Here is a 23662-nt window from a genome sequence, read left to right as displayed (position 1 = left end):
CTCATTACAGTGTGTCAGGGATAACTAACAGCATAGAGTTTGTGCCTTGAGGTTCAGCTTTGCTGTTGTTATATTGCTGTCACATGATTTTATGCTAATCTTTTAGATTAAATGGTAAATATAGAAGTCTTTATTCAATTAACAAAGAAGTAGTCATTAAGGGATGGTTATTGAAATAAAATGGTGAGAAATATTATCCTCTTAAGAAATTACTGCATGAGTGGACAAAAGCAGTACAGCAAGGGATGGAATAAAACTAGAAAAGGGCAAAAGCAATACTGAGGCATGCTTCAGCTCTCTGTTTAGAAGGTAAATGTTTAGAATTTACTTAAGTTTTTTTTCCCAATCTGCATGGTACATGTAATGTATATCCTAAATTCTGCATGTGAGTGTTTGCACCTATTATGTTTGGTATTTACTCTCTCATTAGTTTCAATTGTTTTAAAGTTTGCTGCTGGCTATAAATCTCTCACTATAGCTTTTATGTGAAGTAAAATAATGGACTCTTTTCATGTTATTATCTGTCCTCCTTATAGTAAATACAAGTTGAGGGATGTGTTTTAGTCTTGGACTTCTGCTTTAACCTGTATTCTGATCAGATCTGACTGTAATAGTTATCCTTATTATTATTATTGTTATTTAAGTGATTTCAATAGACTTCTGACAATTACCTGGAATAATATAGTCTGTTTATGACAGTGCCAGCCAGCAAGGAAGAAGGGAACCTGCCTACAGAGCCAAAAGAGCAAACACCCACCACTCTACCTATTAGCTAAAAAATGTCTTCTCTATCCTTATAGCAGGTAGGCAGATATGAAGTGTGGTAATTACCTGTCCCTTATCTTATCAATAATTAATACTTTTCACTTTTATTATGTTCTTTTCCTTCCAGTTACTACACCTTGTTCATCACCACACTTGCTGTGTATCTTGTTCTATGCATTTCCACAGCTGTCATGTGTTAGTTTTCTTTTGCTTTTCTTGGACAGAAAGGCATACAGAAAATTTTGGAATAACTTTTATAATCAGTATGTCTCTAAATATATATATATATATATATATATATATATATATATATATATATATTGCTAAATGTTCTGAAAGAAATCAAGATAATGGTCATTATGATGAAATGATGAAATTGGAGGGCATGGTTTTTCTCTGCCTTACCCTGCCAACATCATGTCGGCTGCAAGTAAAAAACAAGTGCTAGAAGAAGAAGTCTATATTGTTTTGCAGGTGTTTTGGTTATATTGACATTTTTCTTTTAATAGTCCTCTGACATATCAACAATCATACTTTGCAGTTGCATTCTGCAGGCATGTGCAGTCTTACTGTAAATGCCCAGCAGGGTGTTCAACTGAGCATTTTATTTGTCTCATCCTCAGAAGTATGGAGGATCTTTACTTTTATCCTGGTGTGATGACAGGACCAGGACAGAGAGCTCAGATTTCCTCTATCTTTCCATTACAGACAGAAGCTGTTGAGGAACTTCTATGACCAGTGTAACTTAGCACAGCTTGGCAACAGCTCTGTGCTGCAGTCAGACAGCCTGTTCTGGCTGCAGATGGTACCCTGATTTCTCCTGCTTAAGCATCCCCTCAGCTCACACCCAGGCTCCTGCTGAAAGTTACTGCCTCCTCAGGGCTACTGGCAAGAGTCACAGAATGGCCTTCCAGTCCAAAGCAGCCAAACTGATGCAGGTTAAAGAAATAGCTTTTATTGAATCAGGTTAGGGAGCAACTAGGTGAGCAGGAAGTGGCAGCTGTGAGAAAATGGATAAGAGGTGAGCAGGTGAGGGGGTTTCATCTGCAATGAGAAGAGGGTGCCTGAGCACCACATAAGTGATGTCAGAATCCCTGCCTGTCTTCTGATATGGGAAAGGGGAGATACTTTTTGTGCCCTTCCTGCCTTTTTCCTAAACCAAGTCTATCTGTCATATAAAAGCATAACAAACTCAGTGCTAAAACTTACTTATTTATTATTTTAAGAAGTTGAACCTCAGTCAGTGAGCAGTTTCCATAATGTTTTAGTCACAGATCAAGTATTGAGAGTAGAACAAAGTAATTTCTCCTGCTAGCTGCCTTTGTTTGAAATCTGGCTTTATATACTAGGTTAATTTATTAGATCTTTTTCATTTACCACTAGCTGGTTAGTATCTAGGCCTAGATGTGTTACAGATAGCTCACAAAAACTCCATTTTGAGCAGTGATCAGCTCCTATCTCATATGAAATCTATAAATAAGTCTGGTCAGAACTTCAGCAGTAACAGCTTTAGGAAAACAAATTATTATAGGAAGTGATTGATGTAGTGACTAAATAGGTTGCAATCTTCCCCTGCAGTAGGTGGTGCTCACTGCTTAAATAAAATTAAATAGTGACAGTGATGGCCATGCCAGTTTTTTGTTGTATCCTAAAACCAAGGATGGACAAATTGTGAGGAGAAAAAAAAGTAAAATCAATGAGAGAGCAGAGCCTTGTTTCATAGGGTGCATCCTTTCTAGCTAACCTTTCCTTTGCAGTTTCACTTTTAAGTACTCTTGCTAAAAAAAACTCCTCTGCATGCTTTCTTGCTTCAGGGACACCAGGTATATTTTAGTGTACAGTATACTTTAGGAAGGTCTCAGAATACCAGAAATGCTAAATTTTTGTATAATCAGTGCTATTTTTGGTGACAAAAATTGATTGGTAATTTATATAAATATATATAAATTTATATACCTGTTCAGCTGCTGTTTTTAGGGTCTCAAGGCAAATTGAAGTCAATAAGAATTTGGCCCAAATGCATTTGAAAGCACCTATAAATGTCTGTATGTGTTTTAGGCACAAAAATACCTTCAAAAATATGTTCTTCTGTCCTGTGCCACTTGTGTGGTGCTGGGGAGATTTAATTTGCTCACAGATCCAGCTACCTGCACGTGCCTCTCTCCTCAGCCCTGGTGATGTGGCAGGGTCCTGCTGGCAGGTTTTCCCTGCACTGCTGCTGCTGCTGCTGCTGCTGCTGCTGCTGCAGGTGTCTGCAGATGCTGGACTCTGCACCTCTCCCTCTCTGCCTTTCCTGTCTCAGCACTTCTGGGGTCCTGACAGCCCCGAGGCTTTGCCCAGCAGTGCAGGGACATTGCAGATAACGTGTGCAGACTCCAGTGGGGCGATGAGAAGCCTGTCTCCTCCGTGCTCAGCAGAAGCAGTCATAGGGACCAAACCAAGCCCCACGCGTTCCTTTGTAGCAACATTCTGAGGTTCATACCGGAATTTTTGATTCAGGCCATTCTTGAATTTTTTTAGGAAAGTTTGGACCAAGGTCTGAATTTTATGGCTTATTTCTATAATGGTTTTGAACTGGATGCCAAATCTGTGAGCTCCCTATCTAAGTACTTGGATATTATTCCCTTAAAAACTAAAAAAAAAAAGAATTTCTCAGTAGTGAAAGTCTCTGTTTTGAGCCTTTGTCAAAACAGCTGATCTGGTTACCCAAGCAGAATAAAAATGGAAATTACATGAAAAATGTGTGCTAAAATTTTTGGAGTTTGGTTTATTATTTGTATATTTGCAGTTTATAGTTAAACTTCCATAACAATACTTCACCTGGTAATAATACATATTAATTCCTTCATATTTCTAAAGCCCTTTGAGAACCTAGAGAAGTGCAAAGTGTTATTAAATGACTTTAAAATTCCAGCTGTTTTCCTGCAATAGATTTCATCTTAAGAAAGAATGAATATTAAAGAAAACATATAGATTTTCCTAAAGTGAATCTTCATGGGCCACCTGACAAAGAACATTCATTGGCATGCTTTCTATCTGTTTTTCTTAGTGATATGTAATTTTAGTTTGATTTAACTATTACTTCGTTACCTTAAGAATAAAAGTTCACTGAGGCTGACACTTGCCTCACAAGGTAGACTTCCACTCTAGTAAAAGTGAAGTAAACCCCTCCTTTTCAGTCAGAAGAATATTCTCCTGTACTGCTTCTTTCATAAATATTGGTGCAGTGCTTAATAATGTCTTCTGTATAGAAATCCTGTCTCTCTGGAGAAATACATTGCTTTAAGAGCCTCAGAGATAGAAAAGTAAAATCCTTAGCTCACTACCTTAAACCTGGCATTTTCTAGATGCAGTGTTCTGCATGGCTTGATTTTGTTTTGTTTGAAACCATAGTATTTCTATTACTATAGAACCTGTTGAAATGCAGACTGTTAGCATGCTAATGTAAATTCTCAAAAGGAAACTAATTTGTACTGTTTTCTTAGGCTACAACCAAGATTTTTTTTGTATTAAAAAAAAAAAAAAAAATTTCGATGATGTTAAGGTCCATGAGTTAAACTGCAACTCTTTGTGTAATAAGGAAAAAAGCCACCTGAAAATATGTGCAAAATGTGTTTTGAGCTGCAACAATGAACTCTTTCAAAACAATGCTGTCACTGTTTCAGTACTTTAAAGTGACACTGTGATTTTCAAGTATTAATAAGCATCCAGGGGGAGCTAGGGAGTAAAAAATTTGCTTTTCTAATGGTATATAAGGAAATATGAATACAGAGAGAAGTAGTGTAAGTGACTAATTCGTATTTTGGGGTTGGGGCTTTTTTTTACTAGGAACTTTTGATAAGAAACTGGTCAGCCATTCTGAGAGTGGTGGAAAGCCTGTCAAGGTCACTACCAAGGACAAGAGAGTCAATTAGTATGCAGATCAGAGCCAAGGAGTTCAAAGGTATTGTTCCAATTCAATCACATTAGCCAGGCCAGTAATGAACAAACGGCATGACCTTAATCAGGGAGCCTGAACCACTCATTGAAGGGTAGTCTGTGTGTCTCTGTGTGTATTTGGGGGGACCAGGAGGAGGGGTTAGGGCGGCAAAAAGGATGTGGTTTCTTTTGTTGTTGTTGTGGTTTGGCTTGGGCTTTTTTTTTACTACTTCTTTTTTTTTTAAAGGGACAGCAAGCCCAGTCTGCTTAATTAGCCGCCAGTAGTGGAAACTTATTTCTGGGTTCCTGTGTTCTGAAGTACAAATTGCTTTTATTTTTGGATGATAACTGAAACAGCTTCAAATGGACAGGTGGCTTGAATATTTTAATAAAATGCATTCAGTGATATGCTAAAGGGTATGCAGGAGGAGCGAGATAACCTTATGTAAAACACCAAACCAAATTTTGCAATTACAGTTTCTCTCACACTGTTATAATTTTCTGAAAGTCAACACTCAAGGAATATTCTGAGTGATTTTTTTTTTCCCTTAAACATAACGTAAAGTAATCCACACTCCAGTTAATAATGGAAAGAGTGCTTATTTAGGAGAAATAATTCTTTAGAATTCTCAGTCAGATAAATATTGCATTGTACATAATTATATTTTAGATATACAAATTGCTAAGTTGTTTCATGCTCTCAGCACAATGCACACTGCATGTTTCAGTGTACTCGATTTAGTACAGTCGAAAAGCAGCATTCATATTCACCTTAACAAATGCCCACTTTATTATAAGCTTACAAAATATATTTCTCTGCTATTTTTCATGTGTACACAAGCACTTTCAAATACTTCTACAGAAATGTGTACATAGTGAGGACACAATAATAAAATGACAGGATATATCTGTACTCATTTATATATTATAATGTCTGCATGTTTCTGCAAAGTGGTTTTTGAATGCATACTTAGGATTCCATTGAAATTTCTACATAAATCAGGTCTGTGTTCCCTTTTTTATAAGCTAATGATTGAATTTGGTAGCCAAAAATACTAAAATAACATTTCAAAGGGTAATATTTTTCTGCGTTTGGATATGTAAACACATAGTTTCTGCATGTGGAAAGACTGAAAAAAAAAAAAACAAACCTCTGCAAGAAATCAATATTAACCATTGAAAATATGAATGATGCTTAAAAGACATTCTCATGGTTTACCTGCAAGTTTTGTGTTCACGTGGTTTACTTACAAGTTATTGTTTTGTGTTTATATATACAATAAATTATAAGTTTTCCGTCTCTCTCTGGGTAACATTTGCACAACAGTTACTTCAATTGGATCAGATTATCAAAGAAAGATTCAGGCTTCATTGGGGAGACTGCAGAAATCATTCATTTATTTTTAAATGAATTGTAATAGGCAACTAAGAATTTCGGAATCAAGGGGCACTTGTTTTTTTTTTTCTTTCACTATCTTCCTCTCCTTTGCTGGGGAGGTACTTCATCATATCTCACTAAAACGGAAGATGCATAACAGAAATGAAACTATTCTAGGCTATGAAGCACCCTAGGGGTTCATGAATGTTGGGGGAGGAACACTGATTATACAATGCAATAACATATTGAGACACTATTTCAGTTTTACACTTGGTATCAAGTAAATACAGGATATCTCACCCATGAAGGGTGATTATCTTTCATGAAGGGAGGAAATGAGTTATTAAGGTCTTTCTCAGGAGCAAAACAAGGATAAGAATCTTTATTAATGTAAGAAACATTTTTTTCCCCCTACAGTAATATACTTCCTTTTTAGCAAAGATATGGAATTTTTTTGTCTTTAAATTGTCTATATCTCAGAATGGAACACATATCAGTTTTAGCTGACACCATTGCAGTGCTTGAGAATATTGTTATAAAACATGACTCATTTTTTTATCTAGATCACAATTAATAACATTTTTAAGCATGCAATGTCTATCTCTCATAGAAACACTTGTAAAGTATTTGACATTTGATTTGAGGATATTAAAAGATTGTTTAAAAATAAACATACACCAGCAGAGCAAAATTTTCACACGATTATTCAGATAGTCAATAGGTCCTCTTTGATCATATTATTATGATGCTTCTGCTGGATTTCAGTCTAAGACAGGCATATTTTTTGCTCTCTCTCTCTCTGTCTATCTCTCTCTCCCCTCCCACCCCCCCACCAAACAAGGTCATAGATTTTTTTAAATGAGGACTAGAAGTTCCAAGTACAAGATTAAGTAAGTTCTAACAGTGTTATAAAAGTAAGTGCTTTTTTCTATAATAAAAGGTGTTTAAAAGGTTCACTTCAGCTTTAAACAGAATTACAATTTACTTCTTTCAAGTGTCCAGGCCATAAATTCTTCTCAATTCCCTCTCTCTCTCCTTGTCGGAATTAATGAGATCAGATTTGATCAGGGCAGTGATGTGTTCAGAGCCAAATCACACAACAGCGCGCGTGCGGTAATGGAATTTGCATCTAATGCATACATAAATCAAACATCTTTCTGGACATTTTCATATGCATAATGTCATTTCATCCAGTTCTCTCTGTGCAGAGGGGGAGATTTTTCTCTCTGAGAGAATGACTTTCTTTAATGCTTTCATTTTATTTTCGCTGACTACAATCCCCGAGAATGCGCTCGGTCGGAGAATCTTTCGGGGCGCGGTTGACAGTTCCTTTTCCAAGAGGGGTCCTTCACATTTATCATGCCTCTTCCTCGGGGGCTTTGTTATGCAAATGTGGCTGAAATTGATAATTCCAAAGTGCTTCATTTCGGTTCCTTGGCGGTTGGAGATGGTAGATAAAAAGAAACTGACAAGACACACTGATTGCCCTCAATGCTTGTAACTCTCTTGCTAACAAGGCTCGATATTGTTAAAAATTCCTATTGTTATCAGGGTGGCAGTTCCATTATGCAGGCCTTGCAAATTTCTCATTTGAATATTAACCCTTTAATCACCCAGCTCTGCTCCCCTCCCCCAGCCCCAAGCCAGTGGCCCTCGGGTGGGTCAGAATGGAAACTAGGAAATGATTACCCTATTATTAGTGAAACCTATGTATGTGTGTGTTTTGTTCTGTTTTGGGTTTTTTTTGTTGGTTTTAGTTTTTTTAGTATTGATTTTTTTTTGTTCCATAAACTGCATCTATTAATCATTTTTTCAATGAGAATTTTTTACTGCAAAAAAAAAAAAAAAATAGGCATTAACAAAACACATTTAGCAGAGATAGACAGAACTGGATTGTTTAAATTTAGGTTTGGGAGAATATTTACATCAAAATATCTGTTCACAGAAGTCAAATTCAGTAGCTCCTGGAGACTGGAGAAGTTTCATTATTTTTAACTTGCACTTTATGTTCTAACTTAGGTAGGCCTCAGGGAGGGGATAGTGTGTCTTTATATACCAGAGATACATGAGATTTTTAGCTGCTGGTCCTACTGGCTGCACCATCCCTGTCTCAGGCTTGCCAGCAGCTAACTTCCAGCCTACAGACAGGTGGCTGAAATAAAGGAGTAGAGAAAAAGGGAACTTTAGAACCACAAGGATTTCTGGAGCTCTGTTTTTTTAATCTTGAAGGACACATGCCATAATTTCTACTGTTAAGTACATATTATTATTGACAGGTTTCACTTACATAATTACAAAATACTGTTATAAATGGAAGGAGAAGGACTGATTCAGGCACCTGATGCTGCAGCCCCTATGATTCACAAGAGTTTTGCTTGAGACCACTCCATAAGGACCTAGAACTTACATAAAATCAGGAAATTATGAGTTCAAGCTAAAGAATAGGTCACACAGCAAGAGAGCATGACTGGGTGCTAACAGATTTACTCTTTCATTAATGAAGTTGTGCGTCTGGAATTGCAAATATCCCTGTAATATTCCCCCGTGTGTGTGTCCATAGAAGGTGAATTATTTTCCAACAAGTGCATGCTTTCAGGCTCATATTCGAATTATAGGTTAATTTTAGTTTGTCATTTTTCTGGAGATATCTGACAAAGTTCCAGTTAAAGTAAATCTTGGTGTGACAAAGGTAAGTACTGCAGATGCTGGATGGAAGTGGAGAAAGAAAGAACTGGCACTGTAAAATGAAGCATAGTTCACTGCTATCACCAGGCAGCTGCAACAATATAATATTTCTCTACAATTGCTAAGAAGATGCATCTCCACCAGCTCAAGTCAAAGAAACGTCAAAGTTTTCCACTTTCTTAGCTCTGAAGTCTTGCAGAGATGCATCTGCCAAATTACAGTAAATAAAAAAGACACTTGCACAACAGTAACTGAAGATTTCTCTCCCCCACTCTATGAAAAAAAAAAAAAGGAAAAGAAAAAGAAAAAGAAAATTCTCTCATGTTATTGTAGGAACTCTTGGGAAGCTCATACTTCTTTCTTTCATTTACAGGTCTGATGGCAGATTAAATCCATGACAGGAAACAGTGATAATGCTCACTGTAGAGCCATGTGAGTTACAACAGCTAAATTTCCCATGCTGGTGCTTTTTCTTTCAATTATCTGAAGACACCCTGTTAATTTTTAATGTGTTCATACCCTCATTCTGTTACCAAAACTGCTACCTTCCCCCCCACCCCGCCCCGCTTCCTACTTCAGAAATAGATTTCACTGAACCTGGCTGCTGTAAACTCATTATATGATTCTATCATTTATTCTATCCATTAGAGTAACCAGTGTTAGTGCTTTTCCCCCTACTTGAGTCTGTCAAGTGCTGTTATTTATGCTCAGTGGTATTAATATCTCTGGTTGTATTATGGTTGTGCACTCAAAATCTCTAATACAATCTAAGCTTCGCAATAGAGACTGCATCAGCTATCAATAATCAAAAAGTCTCATGCAAGTTGTAGATATTAATAAGAGTCAATATTACATAAATGTAATTAACATCTTCTGCTTGCTATAAAGAATAATCAGTAGTACTGATGGTTTTGAAAAGATCCTCTTCTTCAGAATCAGAGAGAGTGCCCATATTACGAACAAGAGAATTAAAGATTTGACAGCATGATTTTGACTGTTTATTTTTTTGGTTACCCTTGATAATGACTCTTCTGTAACCTGGCTACATAATGTTATCTGCTGTCTTTAGGTAGAAGAGGGCTTAAAAGTTGATTTTTTCTTTCTCTGCTCGATTTCAGTGGGTTAATTTCACTAACAAAAGGATTTTCTGGTTTTCTGTAACAAGAAAACCTCTTAGGTAATTTGTGACCATAGAATTAGTGCAATACAGCTAAACTAATATATATGCAATGGTTTCATTATGCATAAGAGCAGGCACTCTTTACTTTGCAGCCCAAAACACACAAAGCACCCATTAGAATGAAGAGGCCTGTGATGTCTCTTCATGTGCAGAGTGTAAAGGTACATGAATGTCCTTGCTTGTTGGCATTTAATTTACCAGTTGCCTCTGTAGTGGAGCCTTGGCAGATTCAGCTTGAATCTGAAAGACAGGCTGTCATACTGAGAGTCTGCTGCCTACTGCTGAAATTGAGAGGCTTGGCAGATATGCAAACAGTAACTGGGTTTGAGTTGTTTTGATTACAAGTTAAACAGAAAGTCATTGGCAGGGCCAATATAAATCTGCTGAGGTTTTTTGGCAAAATCTGTGGAGGTATTTCTATAGATTCTGCAGAATTCTGTAGCACCTTGATTTCACATCAAAGAATGTCCACCTCTGAACCCGTTCTGCGGATAAATGTGTCAGAAACGTGAGAGAACATGTTTAACTCACTGAGAGCTTCCAGATTCAGAAATATAAAGCACATTAACAACATGCTGTACCACACCACCTTTGTACTCTTGATAAATTGTGAAACCAAATGTTTCACTGAAGTTCAGGTGGATTTTTGGAGAAGTAAATTAAGGTAATTTATAAACAGCTGGAACAGGAAGGCAAAATAGATTTTAATGGGAGTTTCAGGTGAGCAAGTGAAAAAAACAGATTGGACCAAGTGCTGAACTCAGCCATGTCACTTAAAATGCTGATATATTTCACCAATACATTTTTTATCACATTAATCAAGATTTTCTGAAGCTGCTTCCTGCATGGAATGCAGTGCTTTAACAGTGGTTCAATCTGGTACAATTCAGTCTTCAACTGGCTTTTTTCTCCCCTTTTTCAATAACTTTGCCTGAAACATCATAATTGACTAAACATCCAGACCAGATAAAATCCAAATGCTCATCCCCAATTTATTTCCTTACAGAGTTCGTCTCCTTGCCTAATCTGCAATGCTCAGTTGATAAAAGTAACACAAACTGACATTGTACAAGCAAAAAAGGAGGCTGTAAACTTTAGTTATATGTGCTTTTACAGAGCAACCTCTGCTCAATTCTAACTTAGTGTTTTGAACACTAACACATCCTTTAATAAAATTGCCTTGCAATTTTAAGGTAAAACCAAAATAATTTTGGAGGGAGAGAAAAGAGTACATATAATTGCCACTCCTATTGTTTCTGTCTGACTGGTTGTAGACAGATTTCTGCAAGGCTGGCTAGAAACAACACATTGATTTACAGAAGCAGGAATATCTCCACAATTCAAAGGGCTAAGACACCTTTATTTGAAAACTGAGAATCTGCAAAATGTGGTAAAGTTCTTGGAAAGGACCCAAATGTATGGAATCTTTTTCTCATCTTTTTTTTCCTTCTCTACTTGTATCAGCCACTTTGCCTATTACAGCTTCCTAGGCAGGAAAAAAAATGCACAAATTTGAATTTGCACAAATTATTACATACCTCATGTTAATTTTTACAAGAACCTAATTTGGGCAAATTGATTAGCATAGGAACATTGTTATCTAACTGCTCTTTATTTTCAGTTCTGACAAATTGAAAAGGCACATTATTTTCCTATGAGAAGTAAATGTTTATTTTCTTTGGAAATTACTCCACTGATATACTTTCTCATACTGAATGTCCCCTTCCCTTGAGCAAACAGAATGAAAGAGTTTATATGAATGGACTACACTTCACTCTGGTTAATGGGTAACAATAGCATTTTAGGAATTTCATTTTCAGATGTAGGTTGAAAATATATGCTTTTTGCCTTTTTTTGGTTGCCTTTCACTGTTCCATATACTTCTCTTCAAAAAAGTGAATTTAGGAAGCTTTAAGCAGCATACTCACCCAATACTGCTACCCGATGCAAATTTTTAGAGAACGCTTACAAATGTCAAATCTCTCTGAAAGTGATATACTTTATTACTGTTCTTTCTTATAATACAAACATTTCAGTGCATCTCAGAGCTTATTTTTCAAAATATACAGGATTTTGATATATGGACAACAGGAGAATATGTATTTTAGATATTATGCCATAAGTGCTCAAAAGTTATTTCTGAGCTGATTTAACATGGAAAATCTCCAGGTAGATTAATTTTATAGGCTGCTTTTATGGGTGTAACATTTCAAGATGAGAAAGCCGTGCTTCTGAAATTTAGTTTCGGTAGATTTCATTGGCACCTCCATCTCCATCTTTTATTACCTTAAAGTTGAAATTTAATCTCTCTACTTTTTTTTTCCCCCAATTTTTACTGAAATGGCTGGGCCTGTACTTTTGTTTTGTTGTGTATATTGCTGTCTAACTATTTGTATTCTGAAGGAAGAAACAAAATAATTACAGAAGAAGCACTTACATAACTCTGCTTAGAAATTACAAAACCTATGATGTAGAAGATTTTTACTGAGACAGGCAGCTATAGAAGGAGGTTAAGCAAATGTTCCCCAAAACCCTCTTTCCAAATGGCTGAATTAATTACAGTTATAAGAGCAACTTGCCCAAAACCCAGTTTAAGTATTGTGGTAAAGGCAGAGCTTGAAACAGCAGCCTTTGCATGCAAAAAACTTCTGAAACATGACTTTCTAAAGAAACACCTATTTGTAATGTTGCCAACAGAGGCTGTGTTGCAATGACAGGAGAATGTGGGCTATGCACAAGCATGTTTAGTAATGTTTCTGCACAAGTCTTACTATGGATTCAATACACACTTCATGTATGTGTCTAAAAAAACCTATGAACAATAGTGCACATTTAATAACATGTATGCTTTTCTATTTCTGAAATATAGTACTGGATGCATGGCAACTGCATATGAAAAGTGACTTTCATGCGTGTGTTAAGAATTCTTTCTAAACCTCAATTCCTCAGCCATTTGGTTGGTTGTTGTTATTGTTATTTGCTTTTTTGACTGTAGCACAGAAATAGTCAGTATTCTCACCTGATGGCTTGCAAAAATTGATAAAAAGGAGGAATATATTTTTTAGACTTCAGGAGTGCCAGTTAAGGGAAAGAGAAAGAAGCATTTAAATCAGAAAATGTGTATGTGTGTCATTGTGAGCGTGTGTGTGTGTGTATGTGCACGCATGTTTGGAAATTCACAAACTAACACTTTCAGGCTATGATCTCAGTTTTTATGACTGAATTATATACTTTAAAAATTGATCTTGTTAATATAAATGCTAAGAAACTCTCAACAATTGTGGTGTCTACTATAATAAAATTCTCTGTGAGAGAATGACAGAGATACAAAACACTAAACAATGGTGATTTCCTTGCTACCAATGCAGTTGCATAAATTAGGTGTGCATTAAGTTCCCAATGCTTTATAGTAGTTGAAACTTACAAAAAATTATTACATTTGATGTTTCTTTATAAAATACAAAAAAGCTGATGTTTATTCACAGAGTGGTTAAAAGAAGCAGGAGCTAAATCTAGATTATAGAATCTGTTTTATAGAGATTTTTGAATACCTTTTATATAATTTTTTTCTGCAAGTTTTCCTTAAAGGTATATTTAATTAGTCAAACTTAAATATGCGATATGTTAGTTTGGAAAAAAAATATTTTTATTTTTTCTCCTCTTGCCCTCCTCACTGCTAGCCTATTAGTGGAAGTGGCATTTTATTGATTAGACATTTAATAACAATATTCTTTTATATTTGCTGAAATGTTTAACTGTTTACATTGTAGCTGGTGTAAAGGTCCCTAAGAATGGTACAACTGAAATGGGAGAATGAAGAAATGTATTGGCTATGACAAGAAGAAGTAATTGCTTTTCCTCAAAGGATCAGATGTGATATAGTTGTTTGAAAAACAATCTAAACAACATTTTGTTCACCATTGATTTTAAAAGCATTAAAATTAGTTTTTACGCAGCTATACTCATTAAGCTTTTATGTATACTGTGTAGGGTGAATAGTTAAGAAGCAATAAAGCATTCTGCAGTAAAATATACTTTGCCAGTTGTCAGAAGAAATAAAATACATAGATTGGGAATGTTTGTTTTCTGTAGAATATTGCAATATTTTCCATGTTAATTACAATCCAAATAAAGCCATTTTATTTGTGTATTTTAAACAGTCTTGTAGCTGTAGATGGCTAATACAACTGCTATTGAAAGTGTTGTCTTTGGGGGTTGTGTGTTCATGCTGATGAAAAACAACCATCAAATACATATATCCCAAAAATCTTTGCATTCTAAAAATAAATCTTCTCTTAGAAATTGGTGTTCCAAAGTCTAATTGTAAATTTTAGCTTCAAAATCAAATGAAAGTGACATACTGTGCAATTTTCTTCTGTACTCCCTTTAATTCCTCATGTCAGTATCTGCACTCATACACAAACTAGTTCCCCTAATTTCACTGAAGTAGTTAACAATTTATTAAAAAAGAAATAGTCCAGAAAACATCAACAGTCTAGTACCCAAGGAAAAGAAACTTATTTGGTTATTACTTGGAAGAGGATAACCTTTTATTTTGTTTCTCAAAAATGAATAGAGGAGTATATGTACAGTATAACAAGATGCCATCAGAGAGAATAATGCATATAAAAATGAATTCCTGTTATTGTTTTCAGGTGTGTTTGTGAATAAAAAATGGAATTTTGAAAAGTCAATTAAAATGCATTTAAATTCTTTAATACCAGAATTCTTTAATGTGAAAAACTTTTCTAGACAGTTTGTCAGTATTGCTGTAAGCACTCTGCTGTGATCAGAACTGGTCTCCCCCACCTATGACTGTTAGATGGCTCAGAAATCCATTATACCTTCCTGTCTTAAATGAGGAGACTAGTCTTGAAAACATGGAAGTACTTATAAAGTAAATAACCTTTAATTAAATATCATTGTCTAACATTAATCTTTATAGCTCTGTTCCCTATGGAAATAAAAGTGGATATTCAATTTGTTTTGATTATGCATGAATTTTAACAGAAGTGTTTCTTTCTATATTGCCGTGTTCTTCAAGAAAGCAGCATATTTGTGTCAGCATAAACCATTAAGAAGATGGCTCCTCATTAATGTGAAATAAGAGTGACTCATTTCTGTTGTATATAAATAGATTGATATTTAGAAAGATTAATTATTATTTTTAAGACTAAACATCAATTCATATATGGCTGGTATAACCTTCCTGTTCAGCCTGAAATCCCAGTTATTTTCGGAGGTAACTGTGAAGTGAAATACAAAGTGTTTCTATTGTTAAATAGGTATTGTTTGTGGTACCTGCTGTTTTCAGGGATGTTTTGTTGCATGAGTCAAGATACACTTTTCTTCTAAACTAGGATTTGCATAGTGATTCTTTATATACATGCACAAGACAGATCAGGGGCACATACTTAAATCCTACTTCCATAATATCATGAAAAAAACTTCATTCAAAAGGGTATCTTCAGCCTCATACATTTTTATTCATATTTTCCATCTTCACTTAGGATAATTTTGTGACAGCCAGGTCAGGAAAGTCCTGAAATTATATCTCAGTGCTAGATCACAGTGCCAGGGTGCATCCCACTTCATCAGACTCTTGCAGCACTCACCAACAGGTCTTCTGCTTTTGGCAAACACAAGTTAATCCACCCTTGGTGAAAATATACCCTTTAGTGCTGAACTAATGCTGTCTCCTGTGCTAACCATGGATGAGGGATAAGGAAAGAGGAAAAGGATGATCTTTCCAACTCTTTAGTATTGGAGTACAGGTTTTGCTCTGGCCTCTAACGGTGAAGTGAGGAAGACAAGTTTCATGGTGAATGAGGACGTAGACCCTAATCTCTGTAATGCTCTGCCTGACATGGTCTGAGGATGCTTGTCCTCAGTGCAGTAAACATTGGATTTTTTTCTAGCTGTGCAGCAAGACACACTTTGCCACTCCACTGTGGCTACGCATTTGCAGGAGATGTCAGAGAGTGTTTAAATAATGTGTAATGGCGTGTTGCTCTTTCATCATTTAGGGAAGTGGCTCTCCCCTGTGACAGTCATTATATGCTCAGTGCTGAACCTTGGAAAACACTTTTAATCCTGCCTGTTGTGCCCACACAGCTAGGCAAATGCATACACTCAGCACAGAAGCATTTTCCCAACGTATAACATGATGTTTAGTGATGAAGCCTGAACAAACAGAGCCAATGCAGACCCTGGGAAACATCCACTGCAGAGGCAGAGCTGTGGGCAGATCCATCAGGGTAGAAAATAGCCCCAGGAGCAGAATTCTCTGCACTAGGCAGGGATCCCAGCAATTCCTCTCACAGCCTGGCTTTCCACTCTGCAAACAAGGTGAAGAGATAGAAATAAACAAGGCAAATGAAACAACACATAAAAGGAAGGTCACAGCAGAATGTGTGACTTTGAGGAGAAAACAGAGAAGCAGCAGTGCTCTCATTCTTGCACATACAACCTCCATTCTAGTTATAGGGAAGGAGTAGGAGCTGCAAAGAGAGAATGGTTTTGGATGGCTGTCCTGCCATCCCACTACGTATAATCAGGATCCCAAACTTCATGTATAGTCAACAGAAAGACACAGGTTTTTAATGCTGCTGTTTTGAATTATAACTCAGTGCTTTTCTGACTCCAGAGACAGACATTGTTGACACTGCCAGAAGAGAGATAACACTGGGTCTTACTGCATAGGCATTCAACAATTACACTTTCCTGAGAGTCCCTCCCTTTCTTTCACTTAATGAGAGGTAGAAAGCTGTTGTTGGGGGTGTTGACTGTGCAGTGACCAGGCTGGGAGTGTCACAGCCAAAGGGCACTTCTCACAAGTGTGAGAAGAACTTTAACAATTCTTTTTAGAAACAAAGTAGATAAAATTAAAAAATTATCTCAGGCATATCTCAGGCTATAGACCTTCTCTGGATTCTTGTTTCAAATCTAACAGCTGCCATTAGATAAGTATTACCTTTTTCAACTATCCAGTAATATATTTGATAGTTGCATTGGGGATAATCCACCTTAAACCTCACTTAGAGGTTTCACCTAGAGGTTTCAATGCTGTTAACACTTAGCATCTGGAATACAACTTTAGTCTTTAGCTGTTGATATTTGCAATTTTGTAAAAATTTAATTTTTTTTCCTTCTGAATCAAGATTCCCCTAGTATTAAATCCTTATATATCTCTAGACTTGTGCTTAAACCATAATCAAGTTATCCTTTGCATTACTCTAAATAACTAGAGTTGTTTACATCTTCACTCTTAGTCCTCCTCCAATTCCATCTCTGAAATCTTTCTTACTCCAAAGTCTTTCCAGCCCTTCTAGGATTGGTCCCATTACCATTAAAAACACACATAACTTTTCTGCCTTTACTCTGTATTCCCGTTCATTCGTCTAAGGACCAAGCTAGTCCTTTTAGCTACAATGTCATACATTAAGCTCCTGAGAAGGAGATGAAGGGGATTAATAGATCTAGAAGTCAATTTTAAAAAGTTTACACCAGAGTGAATGCTATTATAAAAGCCTTTAATGAGAATGAACCTGTGCAAATATCACTGACTGCACCTCTTCAGCATTTGTTTTACAGTAGAGATGGTTGCACATTAAATGTCTTTTGGCAAGGGAGTTAAGGATTCTATTGGGAGCATTTTTAACATCCACTCTTTGGTACTCTATTCCTTGGGAGATCATATTGTTTCCTACTTGAGTAAGTCTATCAAAACCCACCCTTGCTCAGGAAAGCATCATTTTGTTAGCACTCATTTTCAATCTTTCTGAACTTGCCAGTAAAATACACTTCAATGGGCTTGTTCAATGTGGTATGAACACAGACAAGAAGATAATTAGCTGTGGCTGGAACAAAAAGAGTAGAAACAGGACTTGAAAGTTGCCCTGAAAATATTCTGATCTAAAACTCAAAATGTTGATTATTTGCCATAATTTCTTCTCTAAATTGTAACCAACTGGTTCTATTACAGATGCTATTTCCCAGTGTAAGTGAAACTCTCTGAGGAGTAGTGATAAGTCAGTGAAAGTGTATGGAGGGGGGGTGAAAGAAGCACAGTCAAGAGGATGTGGTGAGAGGAAATGATGAAAGGGCATATTAACATAGCAGGAAACAGCAGAACATGTGGCAAACACACTGAGGACTGCATACATTTTATGTGTCAAATTACCTCCAAAGAGGTTTTTTTTGGAATTTAAAGCATAGTAAAGTATATTGTAAAGCTCTCAGGACCTAATTATGTGGGACAAATTAGTCTTCAAGACCTTCATAATCTGTCTAAAGATGTGGGTGTAGAAGTAAGTTAACAAGCAGGTTATTTTGAGAGAGTGTCTGAAACTCCAGTTGTGCCACATGTAAAAGAGCTTATGTGCAATAAACAGAAAACTGCAGGAGGTTTTAATGCACACCTGAAACAGCAAAGTGACGTAAGGGAGATAAGAAAAAAGGAAAGAGCTCACAGTGACTCGTTTGGGCAAAATGGGCTCAAATGTCTTTGAAGACTGGTAGCAAACATTATACAGCCACAGTTTGAGCAAGAGCAATCCACAGATTCTCTATTGTCATAATAAAACACATTTTCCATGGCTTAGATGACTCATCTACTATGTCTAAATACTTCTAGGTATTTAAAGACCACAACGGAATTAAGATCTGAGAGAAGCTAAAACAGAGACCATACCTGCAATTTTAGCCTTCAGTTGGGAACCAAGTGGCAGCAAGTTTGAATTTTGTCAGAAATTTCAGATGAACGGGAATAATGATGTCTGTGAAACAGACTTAGCAGGGACCCTTACAGCACAGACAACATGGTTGAGGGTATACGATAGAAGCTGTAAAAAATCAAATTAAGTATATTAGTGCTTATATAGGTTATATATTAGGAAATATAATTCTTGCCTCAAGATAAAAAGTGTTAATAACAAACTTCGAATCCTAAGACCTTAGATTAGTGAACAAACCAATCATCTGTGTGGAATATTTAGTGTGTTTGAAGTAATCTTTTTCTCAGAAGATAGTGAAAGAGAGTTGAAAACTTCTGTTTTCATTGTGTCTGTCTTTTTATCCACTACTTTTTTTTACTCTTTCCTTTAGTTTATATACCCTGTGACAGAAATGTGATCTTTCAGTTGCTCCAAGGACTTTTTATCTGCTGGGTCAAGCTGTTTATCTAGCTGGATCTAAAGCATAGTTTTTAATTCAGCCTGACACATTTTTACATCTCCAGAATAGCTCAGATGACACAGTTTTTGAAGAAAAAGTTTTAAAAATACAGGGATTAATCCCCAGGATCAGCCCCTTTCTGGCTGGTAGCATAGTAAAGAATACAGTCCTCTTTCTAATTAAGATTATGTCCTCTTCAATAACAAATTATAGATTTGTGTGAAGCAGTAGTGCCCAAAGAAGAGTATATATCTTGAGAGGTGGACTGTAGTAATCTTTTTTTGCCTATCATTTTCCTTTGCTTTAAATACACAGTTATTCAATTGCCTTAGAAACAATTTGTACAGTGTGTAACAATCTTCTATTGGTTCAGAAAAATGAGAACAAAATGTTCTTTGCTCAAAGTGTTAATCTTTTTTTCTATCTATTGATTCTCCTCAGTGACTGCCCTTCAATTCATGACCACAGAACCACCTGTCAGCTGGGGAGGCATGATTTTAAGCTTTTTTTACAGGTTTTAAAATTAATGTTTATAAGGAGTGTACTTGCAGTCAAAATGTAAATAGAAATTTTTACTGGAGCTCTTAAACCCTTACCGTGTCACTGTAACTGCACAATGTGCACCTGTAGTTACAGGTATCAGCATTTCTGTTGTAAGGCTTTGTAATGAAGAGAGATTTGGTTTAAGATAGACAACAAGTATTTTTGCGTTGTCATATTAACTCTAAAATTCTAAAATGTGTCTAAAATATTTGGACACTTTTACCATGTGGGAAAAGACATATAGTTGCTTGTCTTTTCTTTCACTTCTTAAAGTAGCATTAGTTTGAGTGCCAATCTAGAAAGATATTACGTGTTGAATTTTTTATTTCAAAATAAAAAAAATAAAATGATGGTATATAAAACAATGCGTTTAAAGAATTTGTGAAGCTCTACAAAGCAGGACCTCCAGCAAGTCTAATAGCACTATGCATGTACTTCAAGCAATTGCACAAGAAATTTAGTAAATAAAAATGGAAGCTGGTTTTATGAGTGAATATTGAAAATGATGCTCTCTTGTGCAGAGAGCACTAGTGCATGTGAAACCCTATGTGCTTTTTACATAATATGCCTCTCTAGTTAACATATAACATAAAGTGTCACAGATCTTTTAGAGCTTGATTCACTATGAAAGAAACACAGCCATCTGTAGTGTGAAAGTTTATGACTCAATTGTCCACACCTTACAAAGTGATTCAGCAAAGACATATCTGGGCCGTGGAAACTTTTCTTTCCCTTATTCCATTAGTTTTTGCTTTGAAAGAATAAAAAAGATCTTTGAGATGCAGTATGCATTTTAATTCTCTATAGTAAGACAGTGTGCAGATTTGAGCATGTGCTTTTACTTATTTCTGTTTCACAAGACCATTTCCTGCTTCTGAATCATATTTTGAATTTTCAAAGGTGGATTAATAAAATGTGAAAAATGGCAAGTCATTTTCAAAGTGATAGGCATATGGATAGATTAGATTAGACAGAAATCTGGACAGACCATTGGAGAAATGTTGTTAGACAAAATGAGACTTCTGCAATTACTTCTAGTCCAGTTGTGACCCATTTTGTAGAGGTTATGCAGTGCTATTTTTTAGCTTTCTTTTTCTTACAAATGAAAAAACACTATGCCTTAGTTAATACCCCATCCTTATGTCCTCATACAAACTGTAAGGCAGTGTCCAAAAATAATCAATAATCAGTTTGACATTATGAATAACATTCTAATTTTCTTTCTTTCTTTTTTTTTCATTTTTTTCTTTCCTTTCTTTCTTTCATATTCTTTCTTTCTTTCTTTCTTTCTTCCTTTCTTCCTTTCTTCCTTTCTTTTCTTTTCTTTCTTCCTTTCTTTCTTTCCTTTCTTTCCTTTCTTTCCTTTCTTTCCTTTCTTTCCTTTCTTTCTTTCCTTTCTTTCCTTTCTTTCTTTCCTTTCTTTCCTTTCTTTCCTTTCTCTCTCACTCTCTTTCTGTCTTTCTTTCTTCTCTCTCTTTCTCTCTTTCTCTCACACACATACACTGTATATATAAAATACATAACTCCCTTTTTAAGTTTGGTATGGACAAACAGAATTCATGCACCTATGGTCCAAGAGATCAGCTGATACTAGTAGCTGCAAGGACTTCTGCATTTTCCCTCTTTATTTACTGTTCTCACCAAACTTGGTTGTGTGAAGAACTTCCCTTTAGGATTCCCTGTAATATTTCCTTCTTCCTATCTTTTATTTTGATTGGGGTGGATCCACACCTGACATTGTGAACAAATGAGCTTCAGTAACTTTTAAATCCCACTTCAAGTCTTACTGAGTTCTAACACTTCCTGACAGATTTGGGCAACCCTGTTATATACCCTCTGAAGAAATGGTAAATCTTTTTGCCCTTCATGATAGCTGCCAAGTAAAAGAAGCGGAATGCACATCTAGCCTCACTTTGGAAATCACCTTGCTTCAGGAACATGCTATTTCTCTCATTTGATATCAAATCTTTGCCAGAAACCAACAGTTTCAGATGAGCCAATTTTTTGAGATGAAAGAGCAAGAAAAAGTCAAAGGTATCCCTCCTTTTTCCTTTTTTTTTTTTTCTTTTTTTTTTTTTTTTCTTTTTTTTTTCTTTTTTCCCCTGGCTGTTTTTAATCTTGGCATTCTGTTCATGGAGCAATCTTTGTTGCCAACATGTCTGCTGCTTCTCCATCTCTCACCCTTCAGGTTTCTTAAAATAGCTAAGAACACAGAGTTTCTAAGCCCAAAAAACACACTTACTGGGAAAAAGGATATGCATGAAGTTAAAAAAATATATATTTATACTGTAAGCCCTGCAACCTGGCTTTCTGCCCACGTTTGGGCATCTGTGCTGTCTCTGGATACCTCAACTGACACATGCCAGATCCAAAGAGGAAGAAATAAAGGGCACTGCTGGTTCAGTGCTGAGCCCATGCACACAGTGCAGTATCTCTGAGAGGTGGGGTTTGCCACCATTAGTCTACTCATTATCACAGGCCTCTGGAGAGTAGGGTTCAGTCTTTATTATCTGAAATTAAAACTTCTTTCATAATACATACTGTCACTTCAAGCAGAATTCATTTATTCATTCTTTTCATTCTTTCACTGCAGAATCTGGAGTATGTTTTCAGGTGAGTGCATCTTCAAGTGCAAATCGAAAGGAAGGCGTACAGGGCATGGCAAAAGAGAGAAGATGATAATTTAACACATCAGATAATTTAACACATTAGATGATAATTTAGCACATCAAAAGTTCACATATCTAGAGTTAGTACTGAATTCATGGAAATAGAAACAAAAGTTTTAGAAGGGAGCACAGCAATTCCTCAGGTCTTGGCAGAGAAATCAAATTCTCCTCTGACGAAGGGGATGGGTTTTTAGAAGGAAAAATTCAAACTGGAAGAAAAAATGCTGGGATACAAATGAAGAGGAAAGACAGAAGGAAAAATTCTTGATAAATACTAAAAGCTTCAGAAAAGCATAGAGAGTTCAGAGGGTTGAAGCAAGAGTAACTGATTCAGGATGCAAGATGTATGCTATTTAATTTAATTTCTCTGAACTACTTCTGTTGTCACCTTTTGAAATTTTCATGGACTTGACAAAGGATTTTATTTATGGTCAACAGAGATGAATATATAGAGAGAAGCAAAATGATGGAAGAGTATGACTAATCCTCCTTGTTGCCCTAAAAGACAGTCCCTAAGCCCCCAACAGCAAATAACACTCACTCTGTCAAAAAGATTTCCAGTAGTACTGCTTGCCCTTGGCCCATCCCTTACTACCTGGAAACATTTGGCTACCAAGGTTTTTGCCTTCACAGGGTTTATGCAACAAAGAACTGTAAAAACATAAAGACTGTCAGCTCCAAAGATATTTTTATCTTCTCTGCAGGATTCAAGGATATGCAAAGAGAAGTTGGCAGATTTATGGTATTGAGTTAGGAACTGGTTCTGCACCGGCTGAAGAGCTTGTTGAACTTGCACAGCACATAGGGTACAGGCTGGGTGGGTTGTGCCATCTGCTTAGAAACAAAAAGCAAGGGAGAATTTCAACAGCTGTTTGTTGAGTCAGATACTCATCCCTGATTGTTTGTGCCACAGTGGCAGATTACTGCCAAAGAAATGCATCCCCTGTTGCTTAATACACCTGACCTGGATGTTATAAAGTTACACCTGCTGGAAACAAGCCTTATGATGAAGTGCTCATAAAATGCCAGTGATTCTACTAGAGAAATGTTCTGAAATCAGCATGTTGAGTTCATTCTTGATTCTTTGTAGCTAAGAATGATAAAGCAGGGGGCAGTAGGGATTTATCCCAGCTAATTCTACAAGGTGATTAGGGCATGAGCATGATGCTTATATTATATTCAGGTTTTCCCTGAGTATGCTCAGTTTTGTTGGGTATGACATTCTGCATGTGAGTCACTCATATTCTGCATGAGTCATATGCTGAAGTGTGAAAGCAATGCTGTGTCTCTGCCGTTGTTACCCGCTGCTCAGCTGCTGCCATACCACACAGCTCCAGCCAACTGAGCTCA

The 23662-nt window shown here is 36.2% G+C and overlaps 1 long non-coding RNA gene across 1 annotated transcript; it reads left to right on the top strand.

Annotated features, from left to right (window-relative positions):
* Positions 1-4508: 4508 nt before the first annotated feature.
* On the top strand, positions 4509-14068 carry LOC116183706 (uncharacterized). Its single transcript, XR_013340091.1, has 3 exons — positions 4509-4547; positions 9120-9178; positions 13697-14068. It is a non-coding gene; the product is annotated as an uncharacterized LOC116183706 (long non-coding RNA).
* Positions 14069-23662: the final 9594 nt, after the last annotated feature.

The sequence above is a fragment of the Lonchura striata genome, chromosome 6 (assembly GCF_046129695.1).
Source record: "Lonchura striata isolate bLonStr1 chromosome 6, bLonStr1.mat, whole genome shotgun sequence".
NCBI lineage: Eukaryota > Metazoa > Chordata > Aves > Passeriformes > Estrildidae > Lonchura > Lonchura striata.
This window is presented reverse-complemented; position numbering and strand designations above follow the sequence as displayed.